The sequence below is a fragment of the Triticum dicoccoides genome, chromosome 1B, assembly GCF_002162155.2.
Source record: "Triticum dicoccoides isolate Atlit2015 ecotype Zavitan chromosome 1B, WEW_v2.0, whole genome shotgun sequence".
NCBI classification, from domain to species: Eukaryota; Viridiplantae; Streptophyta; class Magnoliopsida; order Poales; family Poaceae; genus Triticum; species Triticum dicoccoides.
Window position 1 is genome coordinate 633,863,340 of NC_041381.1, and position 11,698 is coordinate 633,875,037.

The following is an 11,698-nucleotide window of genomic DNA, read 5'->3' on the forward strand; positions in this document are numbered from 1 at the left end:
ATATATATATATATATATATATATATATATATATATATATATATATATATATATATATATATATATATATATAGTGATTGACAAAGGATAAAGTATAAAAAGGAAAGGTGAAGATCACCATGACTCTTGTAAGGGTAGAAGGTAAAAATAAAAAATAGGCCCTTCGCAGAGGGAAGCAGAGGTTGTCATCCGTTTTATGGTTGGATGCACAAAATCTTAATGCAAAAGAACGTCACGTTGTATTGCCACTTGTTATAGGGACCTTTATTATGCAGTCCGCTTTTATTTCTTCCATATCACAAGCTCGTATAAACCTTATTTTCTTCACACTAATAAGTCATTCATATTTAGAGAGCAATTTTTATTGCTTGCACCGATGACAACTTACTTGAAGGATCTTACTCAATCCATAGGTAGGTATGGTGGACTCTCATGGTAAAACTGGGTTTAGGGATGTTTGGAAGCACAAGTAGTATCTCTACTTGGTGCAAAGAATTTGGCTAGCATGAGGGGGAAAGGCAAGCTCAACATGTTGGATGATTCATGACAATATACTTTATTCGGATATAAGAAAACATAACCCATTACGTTGTCTTCCTTGTCCAACATCAACTTTTTAGCATGTCATATTTTAATGAGTGCTCACAATCATAAAATATGTCCAAGATAGTATATTTATATGTGAAAACCTCTCTTTCTTTATTACTTCTTATTAATTGCAACAATGACCAAAACTATGTTTGACAACTCTCAACAACTTTTATTCATCATACTCTTTATATGTGAAGTCATTACTCTCCATAAGATCAATATGATCTTTTTATTTTCTTTTTATTCTTTCTTTTATTCCCTCAAGATCATAGCAAGATAGCCAAAGCCCTCAACTCAAAACTAATCTTTTTATATATGACTCACGGACTCGATTACATAGATAGGGATCAATACAAAACTCAAAGCTAGATCAAACTAAAACTTTATTCTACTAGATCAAGATATAACCAAAAGGATCGAACTAAGAAAAAAATGGTAAAGATAGAAGTGTGGTGGTGATACGATGCCGGGGCACCTCCCCCAAGATTGGCAGTTGCCAAGGGGAGTGCCCATACCCATGTGTGTATGTCTCTTTGTTTGGAGGTGGTGATGATGGAGTTGTTGATGATGGGGTGTCGCACATCGAGCGTAGGAGATGCTCCAACTTGCAGATAATGCCCTTGAGTGCAGTGATATGCTCTTGCAACAAAATATTTTCACGTGTGAGATACTTGTTTTGTATGCGAACTAGTTGAATCAACTTGAAAGCTATAATTTCAGTAGATGTGAGATGATTGTAGTAAGGTTGAAAGAAGCCTTCTTCTTCTACTGCCGGGACTTGCTCTTCTTTGGCTTCCTTGATCTTGTCACCTTCCTTGATTGCCCCGATTTCTTCTCGCTTCGTCTCTATCTTCATTAGCCAAGCATCATCGCCCATGTTGTTGGAGGAGGGGGACAACATGATGCCCGACCTTGCGAAACTCTGGCAGAAAACAGCTCAAAACAAAAACAGAAGATTTCGTCGTGGTATGATGTCTACTACACAACCTTCTCCTTGTAGACGTTGTTGGGCCTCCAAGTGTAGAGGTTTGTAGGACAGTACCAAATTTCCCTCAAGTGGATGACCTAAGGTTTATCAATCCGTGGGAGGTGTGGGATGAAGATGGTCTCTCTCAAACAACCCTGCAACCAAATAACAAAGAGTCTCTTGTGTCCCCAACACAAGTGCACTAGTTTGGCGAAGAGATGGTGATGCAAGTGCAATATGGATGGTAGATATAGGTTTTTATAATCCGAAAATATAAAAACAGCAAGGTAACTAAAAGCAAAAGTGAGCGTAAACGTTATTGCAATGTTAGGAAACAAGGCCTAAGGTTCATACTTTCACTAGTGCAAGTTCTCTCAACAATAATAACATAACTGGATCATATAACTATCCCTCAACATGCAACAAAGAGTCACTCCAAAGTCACAAATAGTGGAGAACAAACGAAGAGATTATTGTAGGGTACGAAACCACCTCGAAGCTATCCTTTCTGATCGATCTATTCAAGAGTCCGTAGTAAAATAACATGAAGCTATTCTTTCCGTTCAATCTATCATAGAGTCCGTACTAGAATAACACCTTAAGACACAAATCAACCAAAACCCTAATGTCACCTAGATACTCCAATGTCACCTCAAGTATCTGTTGGAAATATGCCCTAGTGGCAATAATAAATTAGTTATTATTATATTTCCTTGTTCATGATAATCGTTTATTATCCATGCTATAATTGTATTAATAGGAAACTCAGATACATGTGTGGGTACATAGACAACACCATGTCCCTAGTGAGCCTCTAGTTGACTAGCTCGTTCATCAATAGATGGTTACGGTTTCCTGACCATGGACATTGGATGTCGTTGATAACGGTATCACATCATTAGGAGAATGATGTGATGGACAAGACCCAATCCTAAGCCTAGCACAAGATCGTGTAGTTCGTATGCTAAAGCTTTTCTAAATGTCAAGTATCATTTCCTTAGACCATGAGATTGTGCAACTCCCGGATACCGTAGGAATGCTTTGGGTGTACCAAACGTCACAACGTAACTGGGTGGCTATAAAGGTGCACTACGGGTATCTCCGAAAGTGTCTGTTGGGTTGGCACGAATCGAGACTGGGATTTGTCACTCCGTGTAACAGAGAGGTATCTCTGGGCCCACTCGGTAGGACATCATCATAATGTGCACAATGTGACCAAGGGGTTGACCATGGGATGATGTGTTACGGAACGAGTAAAGAGACTTGCCGGTAACGAGATTGCACAAGGTATCGGCATACCGACGATCGAATCTCCGGCAAGTACAATACCGCTAGACAAAGGGAATTTTATACGGGATCGATTGAGTCCTTGACATCGTGGTTCATCTGATGAGATCATCGTGGAACATGTGGGAGCCAACATGGGTATCCAGATCCCGCTGTTGGTTATTGGCCAGAGAGTTGTCTCGGTCATGTCTGCATGATTCCCGAACCCGTAGGGTCTACACACTTAAGGTTCGGTGACGCTATAGTTGTTATGGGAATTGGTGTGCAGTTACCGAATGTTGTTCGGAGTCCCGGATGAGATCCCGGACATCACGAGGAGTTCCGGAATGGTCCGGAGGTAAAGATTTATATATGGAAAGTCCTATTTTGGCCACCGGAAAATGTTCGAGATTTTTCGGTATTGTACTGGGAAGGTTCTAGAAGGTTCTGGAGTGGGGCCCACCAGCACGGGGGGATCCACATGAACGTGGATAGTGGGGGCAAGGCCCCACACCCTTGGTCAAGGCGCACCAAGATTCCCCCTTAGAAGGAATAAGATCATATCCCGAAGGGATAAGATCAAGATCCCTAAAAAGGGGGGGTAACAATCAGTGGGGAAGGAAATGATGGGATTTCTTTCCTCCCACCTTTGCCAACGCCCCAATGGACTTGGAGGGCAAGAAACCAGCCCCCTCCACCCCTATATATAGTGAGGAGACGCATGGGAGCTGCACCCTTGCCCCTGGCACAGCCCTCTCCCTCCCCAACACTTCCTCCTCCGTAGTAGTGCTTGGCGAAGCCCTGCCGGAGAACTGCAAGCTCCACCACCATACCGTCGTGCTGCCAGAGCTCTCCCTCAAGTTCTCCTCTCCCCTTGCTGGATCAAGAAGGAGGAGACGTCACCGGGCTGTACGTGTGTTGAACACGGAGGTGCCGTCCGTTCGGCACTAGGATCTCCAGTGATTTGGATCACGACGAGTACGACTCCTTCAACCCCGTTCTCTTGAACGCTTCCGCTTAGCGATCTACAAGGGTATGTAGATGCACTCTCCTTCTCCTCGTTTCTAGTCTCTCCTTAGATAGATCTTGGTGACTCGTAGGAAAATTTTGAATTTCTGCTACGTTCCCCAACAGTGGCATCATGAGCTAGGTCTATGCGTAGTTTCTATGCACGAGTAAAACACAAGTTGTTATGGGCGTTGATTTTGTTCAATATGCTTACCGTTACTAGTCTTATCTTGATTCGGCGGCATCGTGGGATGAAGCGGCCCGGACCGACCTTACACGTACACTTACGTGAGACAGGTTCCACCGACTGACATGCACTTGTTGTATAAGGTGGCTAGCGGGTGCCAGTCTCTCCCACTTTAGTCGGATCAGATTCGATGAAAAGGGTCCTTATGAAGGGTAAATATCAATTGACATATCACGTTGTGGTTTTTGCATAGGTAAGAAACGTTCTTGCTAGAAACCCATAGCAGCCACGTAAAACATGCAAACAACAATTAGAGGACGTCTAACTTGTTTTTGCAGGGTATGCTATGTGATGTGATATGGCCAAGAAGAATGTGATGAATGATATGTGATGTATGAGATTGATCATGTTCTTGTAATAGGAATCACGACTTGCATGCCGATGAGTATGACAACCGACAGGAGCCATAGGAGTTGTCTTTATTTATTGTATGACCTGCGTGTCATTGAACAACGCCATGTAATTACTTTACTTTATTGCTAACCGGTAGCCATTGTAGTAGAAGTAATAAGTTGGCGAGACAACTTCATGGAGACACGATGATGGAGATCATGGTGTCATGCCGGTGACGATGATGATCATGGAGCCCCGAAGATGGAGATCAAAAGGAGCAATATGATATTGGCCATATCATGTCACTATTTGATTGCATGTGATGTTTATCATGTTTATACATCTTATTTGCTTAGAACGACGGTAGTAAATAAGATGATCCCTCATTAAAATTTCAAGAAAGTGTTCCCCCTAACTGTGCACCGTTGCGAAAGTTCGTCGTTTCGAAGCACCACGTGATGATCGGGTGTGATAGATTCTAACGTTCACATACAATGGGTGTAAGCCAGATTTACACACGCGAAACACTTAGGTTAACTTGACGAGCCTAGCATGTACAGACATGGCCTCGGAACACAAGAGACCGAAAGGTCAAGCATGAGTCGTATGGTAGATACGATCAACATGAAGATGTTCACCGATGATGACTGTCCGTCTCACGTGATGATCGAACACGGCCTAGTTGACTCGGATCATGTAATCACTTAGATGACTAGAGGGATGTCTATCTGAGTGGGAGTTCATTAGATGAACTTAATTATCCTGAACATAGTCAAAAGATTCTTGCAAAATATGTCGTAGCTCGTGCTTTAGTTCTACTGTTTTAGATATGTTCCTAGAGAAAATTTAGTTGAAAGTTGATAGTAGCAATTATGCGGACTGTGTCCGTGAACTAAGGATTGTCCTCGTTGCTTCATAGAAGGCTTATGTCCTTAATACACCGCTCGGTGTGCTGGACCTTGAACATAGTCTGTGGATGTTGCGAACATCTGACATACACGTTTTGATAACTACATGATAGTTTAGTTAAATGGTTTAGAGTAGAGGCACCAAAGACGTTTTTTGAAACATCGCGGAACATATGAGATGTTTCGAGGGCTAAAATTGAGATTTCAGGCTCGTGCCCACGTCAAGAGGTATGAGACCTCTGACGATTTTTTAGCCTGCAAACTAAGGGAGAAAAGCTCAATCGTTGAGCTTGTGCTCAGATTGTCTGAGTACAACAATCACTTTAATTGAGTGGGAGTTGATCTTCCAGATGAGATAGTGATGTTTCTCCAAAGTCATTGCCACCAAGCTGCTAGAGCTTCGTGATGAACTATAACATATCAGGGATAGATATGATGATCCTTGAAGTATTCGCGATGTTTGACACCGCGAAAGTAGAAGTCAAGTAGGAGCATCAATTGTTGATGGTTAGTAAAACCACTAGTTTCAAAAAGGACAAGGGCAAGAAGGGATACTTCATGAAACGGCAAATCAGCTGCTGCTCTAGTGAAGAAACCCAAGGTTGAACCCAAACCCGAGACTAAGTGCTCCTGTAATAAGGGGAACAGCCACTGGAGCAGAATCACCCTAGATACTTGGTAGATAAGAAGGCTGGCAAGGTCGATAGAAGTATATTGGATATACATTATGTTAATGTGTACTTTACTAGTACTCCTAGTAGCACCAGGGTATTAGATACCGGTTCGGTTGCTAAGTGTTAGTAACTTGAAATAAAAGCTACGGAATAAACGGAGACTAGCTAAAGGTGAGCTGACGATATGTGTTGGAAGTGTTTCCAAGTTTGATGTGATCAAATATCGCACGCTCCCTCTACCATCAAGATTAGTATTAAACCTGAATAATTGTCATTTGGTGTTTGCGTTGAGCATAGGCATGATTGGATTATGTCTATCGCAATACGGTTATTCATTTAAGGAGAATAATGGTTACTCTATTTTATTTGAATAATACCTTCAATGGTCTTGCACCTAAAGGAATGGTTTATTAAATCTCGATTGTAGTGATACACATTTTCATGCCAAAAGATATAAGATAGTAATGATAGTACCACTTACTTGTGGCACTGCCATGTAAGTCATATTGGTATAAAACACATGAAGAAGCTCCATGTTGATGGATCTTTGGACTCACTCGTTTTTTGAAAAGTTTGAGACATGCGAACCATGTCTATTAGTGTATATGCATGAAGAAACTCCATGCAAATGGACCATTTGGACTCACTTGATTTTGAATCACTTGAGACATGCAAATCATACCACATGGGCAAGATGACTGAAAGCCTCGTTTTTCAGTAAAATGGAACAAGAAAGCAACTTGTTGGAAGTAATACATTTTGATGTGTGCAGTCCAATGAGTGTTGAGGCACGCAGTGGATATCGTTATGTTCTTACTTCACAGATGATTTAAGTAGATACTGAGTATATTTACTTGACGAAACACAAGTCTGAATTATTGAATGGTTTAAGTAATTTCAGAGTGAAGTTGAAGATCATCGTGACAAGAGGATAAAATGTCTATGATGTGATCATTGAGATGAGTATCTGAGTTACGAGCTTTGGCACGCAATTAAGACATTGTGGAAATTGTTTCACAATTAATACCGCCTGGAACACCATAGTGTGATGGTGTGTCCGAACATCATAGTTGCACCCTATTGGATATGGTGCGTACCATGATGTCTCTTAACGAATTACCACTATTGTTCATGGGTTAGGCATTAGAGACAACCGCATTCACTTTAAATAGGGCACCACGTAATTCCGTTGAGATGACATCGTGTGAACTATGGTTTAGAGAAACCTAAGCTGTCGTTTCTTGAAAGTTTGGGGCTGCGACGCTTATGTGAAAAAAGTTTCATCCTGATAAGCTCGAACCCAAAGCGGATAAATACATCTTCATAGGACACCAAAAAACAGTTGGGTATACCTCCTAATTCATACCCAGAAGCAAAAGATTGTTTCTAGAAACGGGTCCTTTCTCGAGGAAAAGTTTCTCTCGAAAGAATTGAGTGGGAGGATGGTGGAGACCTTATGAGGTTGTTGAACCATCACTTCAACTAGTGTGTAGTAGGGCACAGGAAGTTGTTCATGTGGCACCTACACCAATTGAAGTAGAAGCTTATGATAGTGATCATAAAACTTCGGATCAAGTCACTACCAAACCTCGTAGGTCGACATGGATGCGTACTGCTTCAGAGTGGTACGTAATCCTGTCTTGGAGGTCATGTTGCTAGACAACAATGAACCTACGAGCTATGGAGAAGCGATGGTGGGCCCGGATTCCGACAAATGGCTCGAGGCCATAAAATCTGAGAGAGGATCCATGTATGAAAACAAAGTGTAGACTTTGGCAGAACTACTTGATGGTCGTAAGGCTATTGGGTATAGATGGATTTTAAAAGAAAGACGGACAATGATGGTAAGTATCACCATTAAGAAAGCTCGACTAGTTGTTAAGATGTTTTCTGACAAGTTCAAGGAGTTGACTATGGTGAGGCTTTCTCACTCGTAGCGATGCTACGAGTCTGTTGGAATTGGATTAGCAGTTACTGCATTACTTATGAAATCTTGCAGATGGGATGTCAAAACATTGTTTCCTCAACAATTTTCTTAAGGAAAGGTTGTATGTGATACAACCAGAAGGTTTTGACAATCCTGAAAGATGCTAACAAGTATGCAAAGCTCCAGCAATCCTTCTAAGGACTGGAGTAAGCATCTCGGAGTTGTAATATGAACTTTGATAAGATGATCAAAGATTTTGGGTTTATACAAAGTTTATGAGAAACTTGTATTTCCAAAGAAGTGAGTGGGAGCACTATAGAATTTCTGATGAGTATATGTTGTTGACATATTGTTGATCAAAAATGATGTAGAATTTCTGAAAGCATATAGGGTTATTTGAAAGGTGTTTTTGAATAGAAAACCTGGATTAAGCTACTTGAACATTGAGCATCAAGATCTATGAGGATAGATCAAAAATGCTTAATGGTACTTTCAAATGAGCATATACCTTGACATGATCTTGAAGGTGTTCAAGATGGATCAGTCAAAGAAGGAGTTCTTGCCTGAGATGTAAGGTATGAAGTTAAGACTTAAAGCTCGACCACGGCAGAAAAGAGAGAAAGGACGAAGGTCGTCCCCTAAGCTTTAGACGTAGGCTCTACAGTATGCTATGCTGTGTACCACACCTGATGTGTGCCTTGCTACATATCTGGCAAGAGGGTACAAAGGCGATCAAGGAGTGGATCACCAGGTAGCAGTCAAAATTATCCTTAGAGTAATAAGGATATGTTTCTCGATTATGGAGGTGATAAAGAGTTCGACGTAAAGGGTTACGTCGATGCAAGCTTTAACACCTATCCGAGTGACTCTGAGTAGTAAACCGGATATGTATAGTGGAGCAACCATTTGGAATAGCTCCAAGTGGAGCGTGGAAGCAGAATTTACAATATGACCTAGAGATTTGCGAAGTACATACGGATCTGAATGTTGCAGATCCATTGACTAAAACCTCTCTTACAAGAAAATATTGATCAAACCCCAGAACTCATTGAGTCTTAATCACATGATGATGTGAACTAGTTTAGTGACACTAGTAAACTCTTTGGATGTTGGTCACATGGCGATGTGACCTGTCAGTGTTAATCACATGGCGATGTGAACTAGATTATTGACTCTAGTGCAAGTTTGAGACTGTTGGAAATATGCCCTAGAGGCAATAATAAATTAGTTATTATTATATTTCCTTGCTCATGATAATCGTTTATTATCCATGCTATAATTGTATTGATAGGAAACTCAGATACATGTGTGGGTACATAGACAACACCATGTCCCTAGTGAGCCTCTAGTTGACTAGCTCGTTGATCAATAGATGGTTACAGTTTCCTGACCATGGACATTGGATGTCGTTGATAACGGGACCACATCATTAGGAGAATGATGTGATGGACAAGACCCAATCCTAAGCCTAGCACAAGATCGTGTAGTTCGTATGCTAAAACTTTTCTAAATGTCAAGTATCATTTCCTTAGACCATGAGATTGTGCAACTCCCGGATACCGTAGGAATGCTTTGGGTGTACCAAACGTCACAAGTAACTGGGTGGCTATAAAGGTGCACTACGGGTATCTCCGAAAGTGTCTGTTGGGTTGGCACAAATCGAGACTGGGATTTGTCACTCCGTGTAACGAGAGGTATCTCTGGGCCCACTCGGTAGGACATCATCATAATGTGCACAATGTGACCAAGGGGTTGATCACGGGATGATGTGTTACGGAACGAGTAAAGAGACTTGCCGGTAACGAGATTGAACAAGGTATCGGCATACCGACGATCGAATCTCGAGCAAGTACAATACCGCTAGACAAAGGGAATTGTATACGGGATCGATTGAGTCCTTGACATCGTGGTTCATCTGATGAGATCATCGTGGAACATGTGGGAGCCAACATGGGTATCCAGATCCCGCTGTTGGTTATTGGCCAGAGAGCTGTCTCGGTCATGTCTGCATGATTCCCGAACCTGTAGGGTCTACACACTTAAGGTTCGGTGATGCTAGAGTTGTTATGGGAATTGGTGTGCAGTTACCAAATGTTGTTCGGAGTCCCAGATGAGATCCCGGATGTCACGAGGAGTTCTGGAATGGTCTGGAGGTAAAGATTTATATATGGGAAGTCCTATTTTGGCCACCGGAAAATGTTCGGGATTTTTCGGTATTGTACCGGGTTCTAGAAGGTTCCGGAGTGGGGCCCACCAGCATGGGGGGACCCACATGAACGTGGGTAGTGGGGGCAAGGCCCCACACCCTTGGTCAAGGCGCAGACCCACATGAACGTGGGTAGTGGGGGCAAGGCCCCACACCCTTGGTCAAGGCGCACCAAGATTCCCCCTTAGAAGGAATAAGATCATATCCCGAAGGGATAAGATCAAGATCCCTAAAAAGGGGGGATAACAATCAGTGGGGAAGGAAATGATGGGATTTCTTTCCTCCCACCTTTGCCAACGCCCCAATGGACTCGGAGGGCAAGAAACCAGCCCCCTCCACCCATATATATAGTGAGGAGGCGCATGGGAGCTACACCCTTGCCCCTGGCGCAGCCCTCTCCCTCCCCAACACCTCCTCCTCCGTAGTAGTGCTTGGCGAAGCCCTGCCGGAGAACTGCAAGCTCCACCAACACGCCGTCGTGCTGCCGGAGCTCTCCCTCAACTTCTCCTCTCCCCTTGCTGGATCAAGAAGGAGGAGACATCACCGGGCTGCACGTGTGTTGAACGCGGAGGTGCCATCCGTTCGGCACTAGGATCTCCGGTGATTTGGGTCACGACGAGTACGACTCCTTCAACCCCGTTCTCTTGAACACTTCCGCTTAGCGATCTACAAGGGTATGTAGATGCACTCTCCTTCTCCTCGTTGCTAGTGTCTCCTTAGATAGATCTTGGTGACTCGTAGGAAAATTTTGAATTTCTGCTACGTTCCCCAACAGTATCTATGGGCGTGATTATATGATATGCATCACACAATCTTAGATTCATCTATTCAACCAACACAAAGAACTTCAAAGATTGCCCCAAAGTTTCTACCGGAGTGTCAAGACGAAAACATTTGCCAACCCCTATGCATAAGTTCACAAGGTCACTGAACCCGCAAGTTGATCACCAAAACATACATCAAGTAGATCACACGAATATCCAATTGGCGCCATAGATAAGCACATGCAAGACATACATCAAGTGTTCTCAAATCCTTAAAGACTCAATACGATAAGATAACTTCGAAGGGAAAACTCAATCCATTACAAGAGAGTAGAGGGGGAGAAACATCATAAGATCCAACTATAATAGCAAATCTCGCGGTACATCAAGATCATGCCAAATGAAGAACACGAGAGAGAGAGTGAGAGAGAGAGAGAGAGATCAAACACATAGCTACTGGTACATACCCTCAGCCCCGAGGGTCAACTACTCCCTCCTTGTCATGGAGAGCGCCGGGGTGATGAAGATGGCCACCGGTGAGGGATCCCCCCTCCGGCAGGGTGCCGGAACAGGGTCCCGATTGGTTTTTGGTGGCTACAGAGGCTTGCGGCGGCGGAAACCCCGATCTAGGTTATTTTCTGGAGGTTTCAGTATTTATAGGAATTTTAAGCCTCGGGAACAAGTCAGGGAGGTCTCCGGGCTGTCCACGAGACAGGGGGCGCGCCCCCACCCTCATGGGCAGCCCGGGACTCTTCTGCCCCAACTCTTTCACTCCAGGGGCTTCTTTTGGTCTGTAAAAAATCATCA